This window comes from Nuphar pumila, chromosome 1, assembly GCF_984573655.1.
Source record: "Nuphar pumila chromosome 1, dmNupPumi1.hap1.1, whole genome shotgun sequence".
NCBI lineage: Eukaryota > Viridiplantae > Streptophyta > Magnoliopsida > Nymphaeales > Nymphaeaceae > Nuphar > Nuphar pumila.
In genome coordinates, this window is record NC_143249.1 from 46,212,415 (window position 1) to 46,233,800 (window position 21,386).

Here is a 21,386-nt window from a genome sequence, read left to right on the forward strand (position 1 = left end):
TACTTACGTCATCTTGTATATCCAATACAGTCTCGACTATATCCAATATGTGAGAGGAATCTAGTATATACTTTCGCAACATGGAAACATGAAACACATTGTGAATTCGAGATAAAGAAGGTGGTAAGGCTAAACGGTATACTATCTGACCAACTCTCGCGAGTATCTTAAAGGGTCCAATATATCTGGGATTCAACTTTTCTCTTCGACCAAAACGCATCACTCCCTTAAACGGAGATATCTTCAAAAATATGTGGTCACCTTGCTCAAATTTCAACTCACGACATCTTTGGTCTGCATAACTCTTTTGTCAACTTTACGCTGTGAGAAGATACTCTCGAATGAATCTCACCTGGTCTGCCATCCGTTGTACCATCTTGAGCCCTAACAATCTTCTTTCTCTGACCTCATCTCAACATAAGAGAGTTTGACATTGTCGACCATATAATGCCTCAAATGGATCCATGCCTATACTTGCTTGAAAGTTATTGTTGTAGGCAAACTCCATCAATAGTAGGATATCATTCCACTAGTCGATATACTCTAAACTACATGCCCGGAGCATGTCCTCTAGGGTCTGAATGGTTCGTCTGACTGTCCATCTGACTGGGGTGAAATGTCGTACTCATTTTTAGCTGCGTCCCCATAGCTTCTTGAAAACTTTGCCAAAATCACGATGTGAACTTTGAGTCTCTATCTGAAATAATTGAATCAGACACTCCATGGAGTCTAACAACCTCTCTGATAAATAATTGAGCCAATTGGTCACAAGATTGAGTTGTCTTAAAGGCCAAAAAGTGAGCTGACTTAGTTAGCCTATCAACAATCACCCACACTGAATCCATCCCATTTTTCATCCTTGGAAGCCCTGAAACGAAGTCCATTGAGATATCCGTCCATTTCCACTCAGGTATGGGAAGTGATTGCAAAAGACCACGTGGTCGTTGGTGCTCAATTTTCACCTACTGACATACTAGACACTTATTAACAAACTCAACAATGTCTCTCTTTATACCACTCCACCAAAATGTATCTTTCAGATCTCGATACATTTTAGTACTGTCAAGATGGATGGCATATCTAGAATGATGTGACTCCTCCAATAATTGTTTTCTAAGTTGATCGTCCTTAGGAATGCACACTCTCTAACAAAATTTAAGAAGTCCTTGATCATCAATTTTGAATTCTGACTCCTCATTTATCAAAACCTTCTTTCTTATTTGGGTCAATTCTGGATCTAAGGGTTGCTTTTCCCTAATTAGATCCCACAATTCTGTCCTCAATGTGGTTTGCTTGAATAATAACCATCCTGGTAAGCATTGAGCTTCTGCCTTTTGATGAGACATCGAGGAAAATAACTCCCAATCTGCGAGACTGGCCAGTGCTCCTGTCTTTTGGCTAAGGGCATCAACGACTACATCCGCCTTTCTTGGATGATATTTCAGCTCGAAATCATAATCTTTTAAAAATTTCAACCATCTCCTTTGCCTCAAGTTTAAATCTTTCTGCGAAAACAAATACTTAAGGCTTTGATGATTGTTAAAAACCTCAAATTGCTCGCCATAGAAATAATGTCTTTATATCTTAAGGGCGAATACTACCGCTGCTAGCTCAAAATCATGCATCAGATAGTTAACTTCATGAGTTTTAAGCTGCCGAGATGCATAAACTATTACTTTTTTGTGTTGCATCAGAACACAACCCAATCCTTTGTGAGAGGCATCACTATAAATAGTGAAATCTCCGGATTCAGAAGGTAAGACCAACACTGGGGCAGTGGTCAAACGCTTCTTTATCTCTTGAAAACTCTGCTCACATTTATCGTTCCATTTAAACTTTATATCCTTCTTTGTGAGCTTTGTCATAAGAGCCGCCAATAAAGAAAATCATTCTACGAATCGTCCGTAGTACCAGCTAATCCCAAGAAACTGCGAATCTCAGTAGGACTCTTGGGTTTAGACCAATTGGTGACTGCTTCAATCTTTGCAGGGTCTACCATAATCCCATCTTTAGAAACAATGTGTCTAAGGAAGGACACTTATTCCAACCAAAAAGCAAACTTAGAAAATTTGGCATAGAGTTGATGTTCTTTGAGTGTCTACAGAACTATTCTCAGATGCTCTTCATGTTGTTCCCTCGTGGTAGAGTATATGAGGATGTCATCGACAAATACCACTACGAACTTATCCAAATAGGGTCTGAAAACCCTATTCATCATATCCATGAAGGCAACCGGTGCGTTAGTCAGACCTAAAGGCATGACCAAGAATTCATAATAGCCATATCTTGATCTGAATGTTGTCTTAGCCACATCTTCTTTCTTGATTCTTAACTGATGATAACCTGACCTCAAATTCAACTTCGAGAAGCACGCAACTCCTTGCAATTGATCAAACAAATCATCAATTCTTGATAATGGATATTTATTCTTGATGGTCACTCCATTCAGTTGACGATAGTCTATACACATCTGTAGCGATCCATCCTTTTTTTTGACGAACAAAATTGGAGCACCCCAAGAAGATACTGACAGACGAAAAAAACTTTCTCTAATAATTCTTGCAGTTGCTCATTGAGCTCCTTAATTTCCGCAGGTCCCATCCGATAGGGAGCCTTTGAAATCGGCGTTGCTCCCGAAACTAGATCGATTTGAAATTCAATCTCACAATTAGGAGTGAGGCCTGGTAAATCTTCTAGAAAAACATCATCATATTCATGAACTATGTCTACAACTAATATTGTGAGGTCTTCTCTTTCTTCAGTTTTCATGTAGGCGAGGAATCTCATGCATTCCTTTGCAATATATAAATTGGCCTTTAGGCATGATATGATCGTTGGTTTTGGTAGTTTTTTAATACCCCGGTATATGAAAGTTAAAGTCTGAGGTATTTGAAAGCTGACATATTTTCTTCTACAATCGATCGTGGCATGATAGTCCAATAACCAATCCATACTTAGAACAACGTTTATATCTTTGAAGTCGAGTTGCAACAAGTTCACAGGCAACTCACAATTTTTTATTTTCACTACATAGTTAGAATATACTGTATCCACTATGGTAGTTGCTCCTATAGGTGTCTCTATTAAGTAAGAAACACTCAATCGAGAAGGTGTCACTGGCAACCATTTTTCAAAAGCTGAAGAAGTGAAACTATGTGTAGCTCCTGAGTCAAACAACTCATGTGCTCCATTAAATTAATCACGTAATAGGCTTATTATTTGATTCATTTATACTCGTATAAAATTCTATCACATGTTAGCGATTACGACACTCATTTACTCAAAATATGTTATTTTATTTCATTGATCATCAAAGCACGCATAAATGAAATATTACTAAGCAAACAAGAAGAACACAAGGCAAAATAATGGATAATCGAACTAGACTAAATAAAGCTAAGTATCCCTAAATTCATCGTCATGTTACTCTTCGATCTATCTGAAGCTTGGTTTTTTCCTTAAACTAATTCGTGTCTGCTAAGGGTGGGTCATAGGAATAGTATTCAAGTCGTATAAGAGTAAAGTAGGATCAATCGTGGGATCCTCAGTCATAGGGAGAATACCCATATTATATAAGAATGAAGTGAGAGGGTAGGTAGGTGAGGCGAGATCAACAATGAGATCTTTATCTTTGCCTTCCTCTAATGAATTTTTTGATGTTACTCATGCCTGAACTAGTCCTGGGCTGCTTCTATTTGCTTATACAACAAATCATAATGTGTCTACGACCTAAATTATTTCTCTCCTAGTTTTCTTCAGCAAAAAAAACTCCTCAATCTGATTTAAAACTTCTCGACTGGCTACACTCATTGTAGCCGCCTAGATGGCTCGAGACATATGTTGTCCCTTTGCGCTAGTCATATGAGATCCTTCCTGAGGCACCAAGTTTATGTTAGAGAAGGCTCTTCTCCCAATTCCTCCTTGAGTCGTCATCCGGTTTCTCACCATCCGCTCACGTGCAGACCTTGCTCTTTAACAGTTGAACTGGTGTCATCATTGCAGAATTTTCCGTCTTCCCTTCCCTTGCGGGAGAGAGAGGAAAATGCTTTCGCGAGTCAAAATTGACCGGATTTTGGAAATTGTTTTGAAATACTCGCCTTCATTTTTTTAAATAGCGGGAAAATCCATGGGATGGGGCTCGACCTATCGGTACGAGGTTCGACCGTTCCTACCACCTTTAACAAGGGTAATCGAACCAAGGACCAAAAAATGTACTTGACTTAGTTAAATCATCGAAATCGTGTTCTATCCTAAATGCACAAAGAATTCAGGCATGTGCTATGGAGTTTTGTAAAATGTAAGTTGGAAAAATATGATGTATGCTTAGAAAACATTTGGAGTTGAAAAGCATTTCTTAGGAAAAAGATGGAAATTAATCTCTTAGGAAACTCAGATGAAAGGATTTGGAAATCACCAGAAAGTTTATGAGAATGTGAGAAAATCCTGAGAAATGGAGAGAATTCTTGAGAAAAGAGGAACATTTGAAAAGGAAAATATTTGTCAGGAAAACTCTGACTTTGAAAATTTTCTTTGGAAAATGATTGAAATTCAGTGAAAAACTCTTTGGAGCAAGAAAAACGAAACTCAGGAAACTGAAATCCTGAGAGTATTGTCCTTGAAATATCTGAAAATCGATTTGGATTCTTGAGAAAGATGAGAAATTCTTATTGAAAATGAATCTTAAGAAAAGAATATTTTCCAGGGAAAGTCACGGGAAAACTTGACTTGGGAAATCCAACTTTGAAAATTTTCAGAGTTTTTTTTAGGAATCGATTTCCATGGAATGAAATTTTCTTGAGAAAATCATGAGAAAAGCAAGTGATTTCCTGATGCAGATGATTTGAATGAATGAATGCACTTTGAAAAGATTTTCTGAGAATTTTGTTGGAAAAATGTGTATTAAGTCAAAATAAATCCTTCACATATTCTGACTGTGGCCATGAACATGTTCAGAGTTTAATTGATTTAATTCACAATATTTTGCAAAATTGAAAATATGAGGTGCACTTTTGAAGATAGCCTAAGAGTGTAGGCTCAGTGTGACTAGTAGAAAGATGATGGATCTAGGTCTCATCCATATTCCGACTAGGGCCGTAAATATGGATTCCACCGAGTTCATCAACTCCCTAAGAGTTGGTGCACGTGCCATTCGTGTACATCCATGGTGATTTTGCAAATAAGATGTATGAATCACATAATCAGGATATTGCAGAAATTCAAACTATATGATTTGTATCTTAATCTAAGCAGGAAATTAGATCTCTTATTCCAAGATTACATCTAATTGTTACATTGCTGACATAAAGCAAGATAAATAAAAATATATATATATATAGAGTTAAAAGAGTCAGCATCCTCCATATCTTCCCTGCAAAATGAGTTAATACCAGAAATAACAATACAAAGTAGGCAAAGAAATAAGAAACCTCACATTTATACTAAGCTGCATATGATTACACCTATGCTAATGACGCAATGTATATATGATGACCCAAGCTTATGTCTATGCTAAATAAGAGATTTTCAGGACCCTACTTAAGGATATTATTTATGCAAAAGGAGAAATGTGTAGGTCATGATGGCATTAACTGCATTGATACAATGGATGGGGACACAATGATTTAACAAAACAGAAGTAAGAATATGATGAAATATGCAACATACAGATACCATGTTCTATATGAGAATTGCTAAAATAAAAGACAAAATGAAAAAAAAAATGGTACATACATGTCCTAATTAGATAACCATAGAGGACTAATATCATAGAGGCTGGTACATTTCCTAAATGTTTACACAATATATAGGTGTGGGGCTTATGTCCTGACCATAGGTTTTTCATTCTGAGCAAGCATAACTGCTGTTTTACTTCAACAGTCAGGTTCAATGGACTGAATTTTCACAGCAAATACCACAGTGGTGTCATCGTCGCGATTTTTTCTCCCTCTTCCCTTCCCTTTGCGGGAGAGAAAGAGGAAATTGCTTTCGCGAATCAAACTTGACCGGATTTTGGAAATTGTTTTGAAATACTCGCCTCCGTTTTGAAAATAGCGGGAAAATCCATGGGATGGGGCTCGACCTGTCGGTACGAGGTTCAACTGTTCTTGCTGCCTTTAATAGGAGTAATCGAACCAAGGACCAAAATTGTGCTTGACTTAGTTAAATCATCAAAATCATGTTCTATACTAAATGCACAGAGAATGCTTTGGCATGTGCTATGAAATTTGGTAAAAATGCAAGTTGAAAAATATGATATATGCTCAGAAAATGCTTTGGAGTTCAAAAGTATTTCTCAGGAAAAAGACGAAAATCAATCTCTCTGGAAACTCAGATGAAAGGGTTTTGAAATCACGAGAAAATTCATAAAGGTGTGGGAAAATCGTGAATGGATGAAAATCCTGGGAAAATGAAAAGGATTCTTGAGAAAAGGGTAAACATTTGAAGGGAAAATGCTTGTCAGGGAAAACTCCAACTTTTGAAAACTTTCTTTGGAAAATGATTGAAATTCATTGGAAAACCCTTGGAGACGGAAAATCAAAATTCATGAAATTGGAATTCTAAAAATCTTATCATTGAAACACTTGAAAATCAAATTTTTTGATTCTCGAGACAGATGAGAAATTCCTTTTGAAAATGAATTTTAAGAAAGGAATATTTTCTATGGAAAATCATGGGAAACTTGATTTGGAAAATCCAACTTTGAAAATTTTTAGAGTTTTTTGAGAAATCGATTTTCATGAGAATGAAATTTTCTTGAGAAAATCATGAGAGAAATCAGTGATTTCATGATGCATAGGATGTGAATGAATGTCATTTTGTAAAAGCCCCCTTTTTTTTTTAGAAAACATGCTATTTTAGAATTAAACTAAGTAGAATTGTCACATATTCCGACTATGGCCGTGAATACGTTTATAATTTACTTAGTTAATTCTAAAATATTTTGTAGAATTGAAAATATGCATTGAAATTTTGGAAGATAGCCTAAGAGTGTAGGCTCAGTGCGACTGATAGAAAGATGATGGATCTGGGTCTCATCCATATTCCGACTAGGGCCGTAAATATAGACTCTACCGAGTTCATCAACTCCCTAAGAGTTGGTGCACGTGCCATTCGTGTACATCCATAGTGCTTTTGAAATAAAATGCATGAATCACATAATCAGGATATTGCATGAATTCAAGCTATATGATATGCATCCTAGTCTAAGCAGGAAATTAAATCTCTTATTCCAAAATTTACATTATTATATCACTAATTAAATGAAATAAAAAAAATTGCAGACTTTAACTCCTTCTTTTGAATATCCCTGCCAAACTTGAATTGGGGTTAGTTCAAATATGTGGGGTTTTCCAAGATTTTCCAATAATATTATGAAATTATTGGACTTAGTTGGATATAAACCCTATTCTTATGCTTTCTTGACATTTGAAATGATGTAAATGCAAGAAATTCAGTAAGAAATGGTTTGAAATTCGAAATTATGGTCAAAATGACCAAAATACCCCTAATATTAAGGTTATACCTTTAAAATCAGGGTTTTGTTGAAGGAAAACTTGGTAAAATTGAGATTTTGAAATTCGAATTGAACCAAATGATGATGAAATGCAGTATGAGGCATGATGACATGCTGCTAAACACATTAGGACTGTAAAATCATAATTTTACATGCTACCATTCATCAAAATTAATAAATTTCGCTTGTTTTCGCTTGGATCAAGGTCTCGCGGGGCCCTGTTTTGATGATACGGCTAAACCGAGCATCAAACGAGTTCCAAATCACACCAAATTCGGTATGAAGTATCTCTCTATCCTGATAAACAGCCTAGGATGATAAAACTTACAAAATGACATGGTTTAGATGAGAACATATAAAGAAAATCCTAAAATGGGCGAATTTTGCCTATGGACCCGAACCAAATATAACACTTAATGTAATAATGAAAAAACTCCACCATAGAAACATCTGATATTTTGCAGACTGCTAAAGGACATAAAATGGAACACTTTTGGATTTTAAATCCCTGGGATTTGAACTACGATGAGTTCGGTAACGAGAATTTGGCTTTGACGGAGGTAAAATCGACCTGATCTGATATAAAATTACATAAAAAATAACAACTTACCATGGAAATTTCTGATATTTAAATAAAGAACTAAAAACACATACAAGAAAAACTTACATATTTATGATTTTGGCATTTGGTCAACAGGAATAGAGATAAAAATACGACATTACTTGCCTAAATCAATAGAACAGATAAATATAACAAAACAGAAGACTGACAAGAAAAATTTGAAAATGATATTAAGACTATTTTAAAAATCATAAAATTTCAGATGAAAACAAAGGACATCCCGAACATGACATTCACGTTTTACAGATTTGGATTTGGAGCAATACCGAAAGAGAACCCATCGACCTAAGTCGATCCAGAGTCTCAGAGACTCAAATCTAGCTCTGACACGTGTCCCAAACCCTCGGATTTTGTCAGACATCAAACATACTTCATAAAAATCTGCGAAAATCAAAGTAAATACTAGACATCATTCCGAGTTCAGGACATTTTTTGGATCGAAAATAGAATCTCATATGAGAGAGATCTTGATTTTACAAGTCGGAGATAAATTTTCAAAACGTATCCCAGGTAACAAAATGCAACCTACTATTTTGAATGTTTATCATAGTAAACAAATTCAAATCATTCCGAATTTTTTGTGGATTGTTGAAGACAACTAAGAGCGCATACTATGATTTTTGTAGCATTTTTAACAGAAAATAAATACATGAAATGATGTGTGGACTGACTGACAAAAACAGGGAATTACCTAAATGAAGGTGAATGCATGAAATATCAAATAAATTCATGGAACATGCCATTTTAATGAAATAAAACATAAATCTAACTTATTTTAATGCATGAACATGATGGAATGCGAAAATTAAATCAAGAAAGCATAAGAAGCATCTTTTGATATGTGTCATTTTATGAGAATAGCTCGATACATCCCTCGGATGAGCACTTTCTTCAAAACGACAATACAAATCGAGCAAGGATATTACTATAATGAAATCAATAGGAATAGAAGTGCACCTTGCGTTTTCCTGTAGCTTTCGGACTTCCGAAATGAACGGCTACAAATGGCTTCTTTCGTCCTTCGATCCGGGCTTCAGAAGGTTCACGAAAAATCGATCCACACGCCTAGATCGAATAGGAAGTGATGCAAGCAAGGTTGGTGCTTCAATGCACCCTCTCAACTGAGCCCAAGGGGGGCGTGAATTCAGAAATTCAAAATTGTGTATTAGGGAAAATCTAAGTGAAAATGCCAAATCCAAAAAGAGACCTCCCTCAGCTGGGCGTGGGCCCTTGTATTTGTAGCAGTTCTGGAGAATTTTGAATTTCAAACAAGCTTAATCTGAGCCTTCCATGTGGCGCCATCTCAGGGCATGCCATTTGGAATTTTGAGAAAATAAAAATGAGAATTTTATGGATGAGACACCTCAGCAGGGGAGTTTGAAATTTGAAATCTGCTTTTTCTGAGGCTTTTCATATGGCACCACCTCATGGTGGGCTACTTTTATTTTGAACAAAATAAAGTAAAAAGAAAATGGAGCCAAGCGGGAGCTCTGGAATGGCACCACCTCAAAAAGGAGTTTGAGATTTAAATCTAGAAGAAATAGGAGCATGCCATGTGGCGCCACATCAGAGTGGCTCCACACTGACATGTGGTGGAAGGATAAAGCAACACTCAAATGGCGCCACCTCTGAGGATTTTGAACATTCAAATTTCTGTTTTTTCTGGAGGGAGCAGAGGCTGGCATGTGGCATAAATGAAGAGGATGTCTAATGACATGTGGCGCCATATCAAAGTGGCTCCACACTGACACGTGTCGGAGAATGGAAGGAGAGAGAAAATGACATGTGGCACCACCCCTAGGTGAACCCCACGCTAACACATGGTAGAGAAATGGGAGGAGAGAGAAAATGGTCCAGTGGCGCCAATCGAGGGACAAGGCTCCTATATTTTTGGGTTTTTTCAAAATTCAGGTTTTTCAAAAGAAAAGCCTATGTGACACCACCTCAAAGTGGGCCCCACATTGCTTCTTTATTGAAATAAAGACAAGACAGTAAACCTCTTTTTGGAATTTTCATAAAAATCTAGACCAATTGGCAAAACAGAAATTTTGAAAAGAGTTGGCCCCTGTAGGGTGATTTTGCAAAAGAATGATATTTGAAATTGTTGCTAAAATCAAAAGCTAAAATCCTTACTGAAAAATATCCAGATTGTTTTCCTGAGAAATATTTTGAAATTCAGAGTCATGGGGGTAAAATGGGAAGAATTGGCAATTTTAAAAACCCAGGGTTTTGAAATCAATTTTGAAAAGAGTTGACATTCGAATCTGGATTGAAAATTTTGAAATCGAGAGTTTTGGACCTCGAAATGACATGTTGTGCAGTGCAGTGATATGAGATGCCCATGTAGTAATATGCAATGACATGTCTTATGAAATGCAATCCTGAACCAAGATTTGGAGATTCCCGTTTCCTGTCAGGGATAGAATTTTGAATATCTGAGCTAAAATAGAGAAATTTTGAGAGTTGCAGATGCAATTTGGACTTTTGCGAGTTTCAAGCTCAAAAAATGACCCTTTTGCCCTTCAGCGATTTTAGAGGCTGGATGATGATGCTTGGTGGAAATGTCAGAGAAGTGAGTGAAAATTTGGGGTGTTTACAGATGCCCCTCTTTGCTACTAAGCCAGCTTGTGGCCGAGCTTAGTGGCAAAGAAAAACACACCAAATTTGGGCTATATAAAATGCCCCAGTTAGAAGGATCTGACTGAGTATTAGCCCGGTGAAGATGGTAGATATGAAATGGAGAATGAAGAGGAAAGATTCACTCTATGAGAGTGAAGTTCAGGTTTTGCCCTTATCCTGGATGAGACAAAAATACCTTGCATTGAACGAAGCTCAGGTTTGACCCTTAACCTGATTGGGGAGAAAATGAAATACCTCTTTGAATGAGGCTCAGGTTTATACCCTTATCCTGATCGGGCGGAGGATGAAATACCTCATCAAAGAAAATTCAAGTTTGTACCCTTATCTTGATCGGGCGAAAATGGAATACCTCTTTGAATGAGGCTCAGGTTTGTACCCTTATCCTGATTGGGCGGGAAATGGAATACCTCTTTGAATGAGGCTCAGGTTTGTACCCTTATCCTGATTGGGCGGAAAATGGATGGAATCCTCGAAAGAAGAGACCACGATGGAACCTTTGGATTTTGCACAATAAATCCGACAGGGGTTTTGCAAAAGAAAGGAAAATGGGGTCCCTAAAGCTTGAAAAGGGGTTGATCTTGGGCGTCTCATTTCTGAGACTAAATAGCTTTTGAAATTGCCTTTTGTGAGAAAATGATTGGTGGTTCGACCTCGAACAGAAATGGGACTGTCTATGGTGGGACAGTGGGGACACATGGAAGTGTGCGAATCTGAGAGCTTGCGCTCAGATTATAAAAAGAAGGAAAGGAATCTTGAAAACTCCCGTAATCAAGTCCTAAAGAGGGATTGAAAATGGTGTCAGGATGTATCAAAACGGACATCAAGCTCTCACTTCATGTCAGGATAGCTAGAAAATATTGCCAAAATATTGAAAATTTTGTTGTTGATTCAAAGTTTTTGAAAATGATGCACATTGTTGCAAAATATTTCTCCTTTTCTACCTGAAGCGTTACCTCCAAACGAGATCCACTTCGTAGAATCAAGGTTGGGAATCCAAATTACTTGTAATTAACCTTTTTCAGAGAAGCTATCAATTTCCTTGATATGAGCAGGAAAGAGAATTTGATATTATGAAAGCAATCGATGAAAGGATATTGATAATAGAATTTCACAAATTTAAAGAAGATTCTTGATAAATGTGGCAGTTTGATATCCTGGGAGCTTCTCTCATGATAATCTTTCTGCACTCTTTTGGCTATTTTGGGTTTCGATTACATTCTCCTTCATTTTGGAGATGTCCTGACTTTTCTCTCTTTCTTTTTCCTCTCTTTCTCTCTTTTGGGAAGGGTACGTCACAAACTCCTTTAACTTGGAGATGTTTCGATACTTCTTTGCCTCAGAGTTATCTTGATGATATTGGCTCATGGGTTGGAGATCTTTGGATGATAGCTGAAATTAAATATCTTTTAGGGATTGTCGGGAGGTTCATCGCATCTGCCTTCATCTCGACACTGCTTTGGACTTTCCCTGGAAGGATCCGTCACAAACTCCGTCATCTTGGAGATGTTTCAAATCTTCTTTGGCCCCGGGGGTCTACTCGCTTAATTCGCCTTCATCTTGACGACAATTAAGAGATCCCCTTTGCGGATATTTAATTGCAGCTTAGGTGATTTTGAGGAGACAGGGCTTAGGTAAATGCTTTCTTTTTCTAGTTCTCAGGATATTTTCACTGCCTTATCTTTACAAGAATAGTCTTTAGAGATGTGCCATTGACTGCGATCAATATCAATCAACTATGGCTTTGCGATAACATTGAATCTTCTTTTCTGGCCATATCGAGGATTTATCCTTCGTCCTTTTGGTTGGCCAATAGAAAGAATTTGAATTTTGAATCCCTTTTCGCAAAAGCTTCACTCTTTTGGAAGTAATGTTGAATGCATTCTGAGGTAAAGATTTGTATAATAAAGTTTTTGAAATCAACAAGTAATTGATTGACAAATTGACAAGATTTTTTTGAAATCTTTGGTGAAAGAAGGCATTTGAGGTCCAACTCAACACATCCGTGACGAAAATTCTCCTCTCTTTTTTTTTCCAAAAAGAGAGACTCAGGCTTAGCCCTTACCTGAATGGGAAATGGAAAATACTCCTCTCTTCCCTGAAGAGGAGGTGTTTGCAAAACGAACTTTCAAAGAGAAATTAAGCTTTCGTCAAAGCTCCCTAATATTAGGTCTCTCTTATGGAAAGGGGGCCGATAATAGTGAGGTCGAAAAATTGGGTCATGAAAGGAACGAGTCCATCACACTCTCCCTAAAAAGAGGGTCCTTCATGACGAAGTGGCCTAGTATGAAATTTGGGGTGGCCACAAGGAAAGCGAATCTCCGTCGAGTCTCTCCCCATGAAAAGGGTTCCTTGTGTGAAATTGGAAATTATTTTGCAAACGGTTCACGAAGACGCGAGTCCCTTTAAACTCTCCCTGAAAAGGGGCTAAGTGAACAAATTGGATAGCATGCGAAAAGAACGAGCTCCCTCGAACTTTCCCTATAAAAAGGGTCTCTCGCCAGAGAAAATGCTTGAAATTGGATATTTGGATTGATTGACCCAAAGGTCGAAATTGGAAATTTGGGAAATTGATTGTTGGAAATTGGGCGACCCGGAGGTCGAATTTGGATGACCTGACGGTCGAAATTGAGAAATTGGCTGACCCAAGAGGTCAAAATTGTGCGACCCGAAGGTCGAAATTGGAGAATTGGGTGACCCAGAGGTCGAAATTAGAGAATTGAGTAACCCGAAGGTTGAAATTGAGAATTGACTGATCCAAAGATTTAAATTTGAAATTGGTGGGCAAAATATCAACTTTGAGAAATTGACAGACCCTGTGGGTCGAAATGACTTGGATCAACCTAGGAGAATAAATGGCTCGAGTCAAAGCTCGAATGAAGTAAATGGTTTACGAGTCGGAACTCGGAACAACAAAGTAAAATGAAGAGCTCGAAAAAGGTAAAGTGATCATGAGTGGGAACTCAAATCAACAAAGGAAAGATAATTTGAGAAAAGGTCTGAGTCAGAACTCGGTTTTTTAAAGAAAATAATTTGAAACAAACCTGAGTCGGAACTCGAGTCTTCAAAGGAAAATAATTTGAATGAAAACCCAAGTCGGAACTCAATTTTTTAGAGAAAAGTATAGACCGACTTAAAAGTTGGATTTTGAAAATGTACCAGTTCGAGCACTGGAGAATGTACCCGTTCGAGCACTGGATTTTTGAAAATATACCTGTCCGAGCCTTGGATTTTGAAATAATACCAGTTCGAGCACTGGATTTTGAAATAATACCAGTTCGAGCATTGGATACCAGTTCGAGCACTGGATTTTGAAATAATACCAGTTCGAGCACTGGATTTTGAAATAATACCAGTTTGAGCACTGGATACCAGTTTGAGCACTGGATTTTGAAATAATACCAGTTCGAGCACTAGATTTTGGTTCAGTATTAATGGTTGTTTTTCAATTTTGAATAACAGTTTAGGAATTATGATGGGACTGTTTGTTGAAATCCCAATGCTGACCAAATTAATGTCGATGCAGTTGGATGCAAATGAATGCAAATTGATGCATATGAATGCACAAGTGTGTAAAATGAGAGACTTGTTTATCCTTCCTGCATACAGAACAAAATTTTAAAATGCCCCAGTGTAACTGGGAAGGAAAGTTTGATTGAAGAAAATGGTAGGATTACAAGGGAAGAATGGATGCTTCAGGTAAAAAACTTTTTTAAGTGTCGAGCATTAATGGGATCTGGCAATTCTACCCCATCGGCATTGATGAGCCGATATGAGTTGCGGGGTAATGCTTCTTTGATGACATAGGGACCTTCCCAATTTGGCGACCATTTGCCACCGGAATGATGTTTTAGATAGTCTGTGGCTCGAAGCACTAAATCATTGACTTTGAATCTCCTTTCAATGACAGACTTTGCGTACTGCCTTGCTATTCTCTGGCGGTAGGATTGAGCATGCTTGGCTGCTTTTAGCCTTCTCTCATCGAGCAAGTCTAGCTGTATCAGTCGCTACTGCTGGTATTGATCAAGAGGTAGTTCTAGCAGTGAAGCAAATTTCAAGGCGGGCTTCTGAACATGCAGAGGTAATACTACTTTTGTTCCATAGACCAATTCTGATGAAGTAGCATTTGTTGGAGTGCGAATAGTAGTCCGGTAGGCCCATAATGCATCGTGGATCTTTTCATGCCAGGCACGGCCTGTTTCCACGGTTCGCTCCAAGATACAGATTAAAATTTTGTTGGTGGCTTCTGCCTGACCATTCCCTTGAGGATAGTAGGGAGCAGAAAAATGATGATAGATTTTGAACTTCGAGCAAAAGGTCTTCATTTTTTCATTCTTGAAATGACTGCCATTATCTGACATAATGTCATATGGGATGCCGAAGCGGCAAAGGATGTTCTTGTGAATAAAAGAGACCACGTGTCGTCCTTCTATAGTACGAAGAGTGACAACTTCTACCCACTTGGTAAAATATTCTGTTGCGGCAAAGAAATATTTGTGGCCATTTGAAGCAGAGGGAGTGATGGGTCCTACAACATCGAAGGCCCACATAGAAAATGGCCATGGAGAGACAACAAATTGCAGATATGTCGCCGGAGCATGAATGAAAGGTGCATGTATCTGGCATTGAACACACTTTTTCACATAATGATAACAATCTTGCTGCATAGTTTTCCAATAATAACCTGCTCGGATGATTTGCTTGACAAGGGTTTTGTAGCCGACGTGGCCACCACAAATGCCTTTGTGTGCTTCTCGCACGACTTCTTTGGCTTCGTCTTTGTCTAAACATCTGAAATACTCTGAACTAAATCCATGACAATAGAGGACATTGTCCAGGATGAAATATCGAGTAGACATGCGTTGGATCGCTCGCTGCTCTTTCTTTGCGAGTTCTGGGGGAAATTCCCCGGTTTCTATGAAATTCTTGATGTTGTAATACCAAGGCTTCTTCTTTTGCTCAGCTTGGTTTACTTGCTCTGTTGGAAGGAAAGTAGGTTGGTCAAGTCTGCCAATTTCGAAGGAGCGACAAGATTCTCCATTCTTGAATGCCATAATGGAACCTAAACTGGCTAGGCTATCGGCCACTTGATTAAAATCTCTCTTGATATGAAAGAACTGAAATTCTTCGAACAGGCTAACAAGAGCTGAAACGATTTTCTGGTAAGGAAATAGCTTCTGATTTTTCACTTGCTATTCGGCTCGGACTTGATTGACAACGAGTAATGAGTCGCCGTTAGCATGAACTCTCTTGACATTGAAGTCTAGTAGAGTCTTTAGCCCTTGAATCAGGGTTTCATATTCAGCCATATTGTGGGTGCATTGAAAATCTAACTTGAGAGAAAATGGAATCATCTTCTTCTCTGGAGTGATTAACAAGATTCCAATGCCTATTCCAGCCATATTTTTGGAACCATCGAAAAATAAATTTCAGATTGGGTACTACTGGATATTGCATATTTGCTCATCTGGGAAATCATCTTCGGCTTTCACCTCTTTCGCCAGAGGAAAATCTGCCAATTGATCAACAACTGCTTGGCCTTTAATTGATTGCTGCGAGACATATTCTAAGTCATACTGCATCAGTAAAACTTGCCATTTGGTGACTCGTCCGCTGAGGAAAGGTTGCTCTAAGATGTATTTGAGAGGATTGAGTTTAGACAGGATTTTGACTTCAGATGCTAACAGGTAGTGTCTTAGCTTCTAACACATCCACACTAGGGCTAGGCAGGTCTTCTCTATTTGAGAATACTTCTTTTCATAGTCTATGAAAGTCTTACTCACGTAATAAATGGCGTGCTCTATCAAGCTGCCTTCTTTGTACTGTGCCAAGAATCCACCGCATGCGACTTGATTGACTGATATATATAGCAAAAGAGGTTTTCCCAATTCTGGCGGCTTCAGGATTGGAGGATTGAGAAGATATTTCTTGATTCGATCGAATGATTGTTGACATTTTGGTCCCCATTCGAACTTCACTCCTTTTCTGAGTAAGTGATTGAAGGGTTCGCATCTCATTGCCAAGTTGGAAATAAATCGCCGAATTGATTGCATGCGTCCTTGAAGGCTACACAATTCTTTGAGATTTGTCGGGGGTGGCATATCAATGATAGCCGTTGCTTTAGCTGGGTCAACTTCAATTCCATTTTTACTGACTAGAAAACCCAACAGTTTGCCTGATTCGACTCCAAAAACACAATTTTGGGGGTTAAGTCTTAACTTATAAAGAATGAGCCGTTTAAAAACTTGATCTAAGGCTTCGAGGTGATCTTCTTCCTCTTTGGATTTCACGAGGATATCGTCAACATACTCATCCATGATTTTGTGTATTTGATTGTGAAAGATAACGGCCATTGCGCGTTGATACATTGCTCCAGCATTCTTGAGCCCAAAAGGCATAACTTTGTAGCAGAAGGTACCCTAGGGCGTAGTGAAGAAAGTTTTAGATTGGTCATGGGCGGCCAACTTAATCTGATTGTAGCCGAAATATCCATCCATAAAAGAGAACATGGCATGTCCCGTCGTGCTGTCAACTAGAAGATCAATGCTTGCAAGCGGATAATCATCTTTCGGAGTCGCTTTATTGAGGTCTCTGAAGTCTATGCAAATCCTTACTTTGCCGCTTTTCTTTGGAACAATGACGATATTGGCTAACCAATCTGGGTAGTCAATAGTTCTAATGAATCCTGCCTTGAGTAAATCTTCAAGTCCTTCCTTGACTTGTTCTATTCTGGGATCCATTTTTCTCAGCTTCTGCTTAACTGGCTTAGCATCTGGCTTTAAAATAAGGCGGTGTTCGACCAATTTTGAGTCTAGACCCGGCATATCTTCGTATGTCCATGCAAACACTTCTTCATGTTGCCTGAGGAAATTAGTGAGCCTTTCCTTTTCTTTCGGGCTTAGACTGCTACCGATCTTTAGAATCTTGGGATTGTCCTCTGAACCGATATTGACATCTTCAGTTGGATCTTGGACTAGAGTAGATGGTTCGTCTTGATTCTGAGCTGAGGTGAACTCTGGTAACTCTTGAAGAGATTGGTCAAATTCTGCATAGTCATTTGACTATTTTGCAGCCTTGCTATCTTCTGTACTTGCTTTGACTCGGTGAATTGCTGCCGACTTTTGGAAGGCCTTTGGATTGAGAACGAGCTTCTTGATCGCTCGAGAAGACATTCTGGAATGATGAGAAATTTGATTCAGGAAAAATTGCCCATTATAAGACAAACAATCATTTGAGAAGAGCCATGCATAGAGTTTATAAAAATGAGGAGATAGAGAGAAAGGAGACAGATGGCATCCGGATGGACAAAGAAACTTGGAATTTTATTGACTTTGAATAGATCAGAGACATTGATAAAATGAGACATTTATTAAAGAGAAAGAAAATAATGAATGGTTCTCAATGTGTCCCCTTTACAAAAACAGTCTTCTTTGGTGAGCTTCCACCGGTAAACCCCAGTCCTGCTCTATGGGAACGATGCTTCTGAATCATTGGCTCGATGCGGCCATCTTCATTTTTGCCTAGTCCTTTGAAGGGTTGATATCCATGCTTCAGGAGTAAATCAAATCCCTTTTTTGCCTTTATGAATTGTGGGAACAACGGATGATCTTTGATGGCACTGTAGTTGATTCGACCTCCAATTTTGAAGAATTCAGGACCTCTCCATCGGGTCATGGCTACAGTGTGTAGAGACAACTCTGATGATGTCTAGAGTATTTCTCGACTTTCTCCGAGACTGATTTCTTCACTTTCCCTAATGCTAGGGATATCTGCAGTGAATGATGGTCGAGGGATCATGGGCTGCGGGAGCCTTTCTTCTGGGTCTTCTCCTAGTACTGTCGTAATCATTCCACCTTTTGACCATTTTACACATTGATGGAGGGTGGAAGGCACTGCATTTGCATTATGGATCCATGTCCTTCCGAGCAGCAGATTGTAGGTGGGTGGTACATTGACCACATGAAAGAGGACGGAATGTACCGAATAATTAATGAACACCTCCAGAAATATCTTTCGTTTGGCCGTTTGACCATGATTGTCAAACCCATAGATAGTGATAGGATCTGGAATGTATTCTTCGTCCTTGATCCCCAACGCTTTTGCGGTCATTTCAGGACATATATTGAGGTTGCTGCCTCTGTCAATCAGCATATGTGGTACCATCATTCCTCTCACTCGAACAACGATGTACAAAGCATTATTATGAAAGGAGTGAGGATTTGGAAGGTCCTTATCCGAGAAAATGATTGGCGTATTTGTCATGGCTGAATTCACAATTTGCGCCATGTCTTAGGGTGTGGTACTGGGCTTGACTTTAATTTTTCTGAGCAGATCATCCAGTACTTGCTGGTGCTTGTGGGAATTCTTGGTCAAGTCGAGAATGAAAACATTGGACATAATGGTCAGAGGCTTCTGACTTAAATTTTCTGGCTTGGGCTTGATGAACTGATTAAGGAAATCAGGAATTCCCTTTAACTTGGGGGTGGCTTTGTGAGCTTTTCAAACACTTTCATCCTGCCAAATGCTGAGATTATGTCCATTTTCTTGTTGGCTGGAGTTGCTTGTCGTAGCACTGACACCTGATGTTGTATCTGGAGGTCTTGAACAGAACATGGCTTGATGTGTTCATGAGGCAGGAATGGTTGTTCAGATACTACTGTGGTAGTATGTGGCGGAAATGACTGATTTAGAATGTCCATTTTCTCTTCTTCTTCTCCTTCTACCAACAGATTCTTGTCAATGAGATCCTGCACAATGTTCTTGAGAACAAAGCAGTTCTCAGTGTTGTGTCCCACTGTCCTGTGCAACTTGCAAAATTGATCTTTCCATTTCCCCATAGGCACAGGGGGATCAGCCAATCTTGGCAACTTGACCATTTCCTTTGATAGCATGTATTCGAGCACATCTTCGAGTGATTGGTCGAGAAGAATGAATTTTCTATTGTAACTCCATCCTTCATGCTTAGCCTTTTCACACTATTTCAGCCCTTGATCTTGCTGAGGAGGCTTACTGTATTGAGGAGCAAGCTTTCTTTTTTTATCGCCTTTGTTATTCGAACTTTCTATGCCGTAGCAGTAATCTTTCTTCTGCTCTTTGTGATGATTTTGGCTATTGTTGTTGTTGGCAGAATAGGTGAAGTGAGTTTTCTTCTTCTGTTCACCTTGGGGGTTATGCTTGGGGAATGTGAAGCCTTCGTAGACTCCATTCTCCACACTCAATTCGAGCCATTCAGCTCTTTTGGTTAGCTCGATGAAGGTCCTGGATGGTGCGGTGGAAATCAATCCTCTCAGAGGTTGCGAAAAATTGTTGAGGATCAATGATAAAGCATGCCTTTCTGATATAGGATCCCTCATTTTATTGCAGGCTGATCTCCATCTATGAATAAAGTCTCGTGCTTTTTCATTTTCATTCTGCCTCAGACTGTAGAGATGACTTAGTGTTGGGAGCGCCTCTGTGTTGAACAGGAAGCGTTCAATAAACAAATTCACAACTTTGTCAAACTCCTTGAGCTCGATGGGGTTGATATGCTCAGCATACCATTTAGCTGCAACTCCTTCCAAGCTGTGGGGAAAACATAGAAATAGTGCTCTATTATTTCTCTTGAACCTTGAGCACTCAGCAAAGAATGTGACAAGATGAGCTTTCGGGTCGCCAGAACCGTCGAACTTGATGAATTTTCGGGGTAGATTTTCTAGGTCTTCATCACCTTCTAAGCCATCATAAAAGTCCTCGCTAGTGAAAACTTTCTTGCCCTTGTCGCGGGCTTGTAGATCTTTAACCACTCTGGCCATTTCCTTGAACTGCGCTTGCAGGGGCTCTTCTGTGACCTGACTTTTTGATTTGCGACTCTTCCTTTGTTCTCGACCCCATTTCTGAAATGCTAGAGGCACCTCATATTCTTCATCGGTGTCTGTAAACACCCCAAATTTTCACTCACCTCCCCTACATCTCCACCAAACATCATCATTCAACCTCTGAAATCGTCGGAGGGCAAAATGGTCATTTTCTAAGCCCGGACCTTGCAAAAGTCTAAATTTTATCTGAAACTCTCAAAATTTCTCTATTTTTAGCTCAGATATTCAAAATTTTACTCCTGACAGGAGACAGACATCTCCGAGTCTTGGCTCAAGATTATATTGTATAAGACATGACATTGCATATCATTGCATGAGCATTTCAAATCACTACACTGCACAGCATGTCATTTCGAGGTCCAGAACTCTTGATTTCAAAATTTTCAATCCAGATTAAAATTTCAACTCTTTTCAAAATTGACTTCAAAACCCTGGGTCTTCAAAATTATCAATTCTTCCCATTTTACCCCCAGGGCGATGAATTTCAAAATATTTTCTCAAGAAAACGATCTGGATAGTTTTTAATATGGATTTCAGTCACTTCATCTCAGATTTTGCCCTTTTTTTGACAAATTTCAAATATCTTTCTTTTACAAAATCGCCCTACAGGGGCCAACTCTTTCCAAAATGCCTGTTTTGCCCATTAGTCCAGATTTTATGAAAATTCCAAAAAGAGGTTTTGTTATTTTATCCTTATTTCAATAAAGAAGCAATGTGGAACCCACACTGAGGTGGTGTCACACAAGCTTTCCTTTTGAAA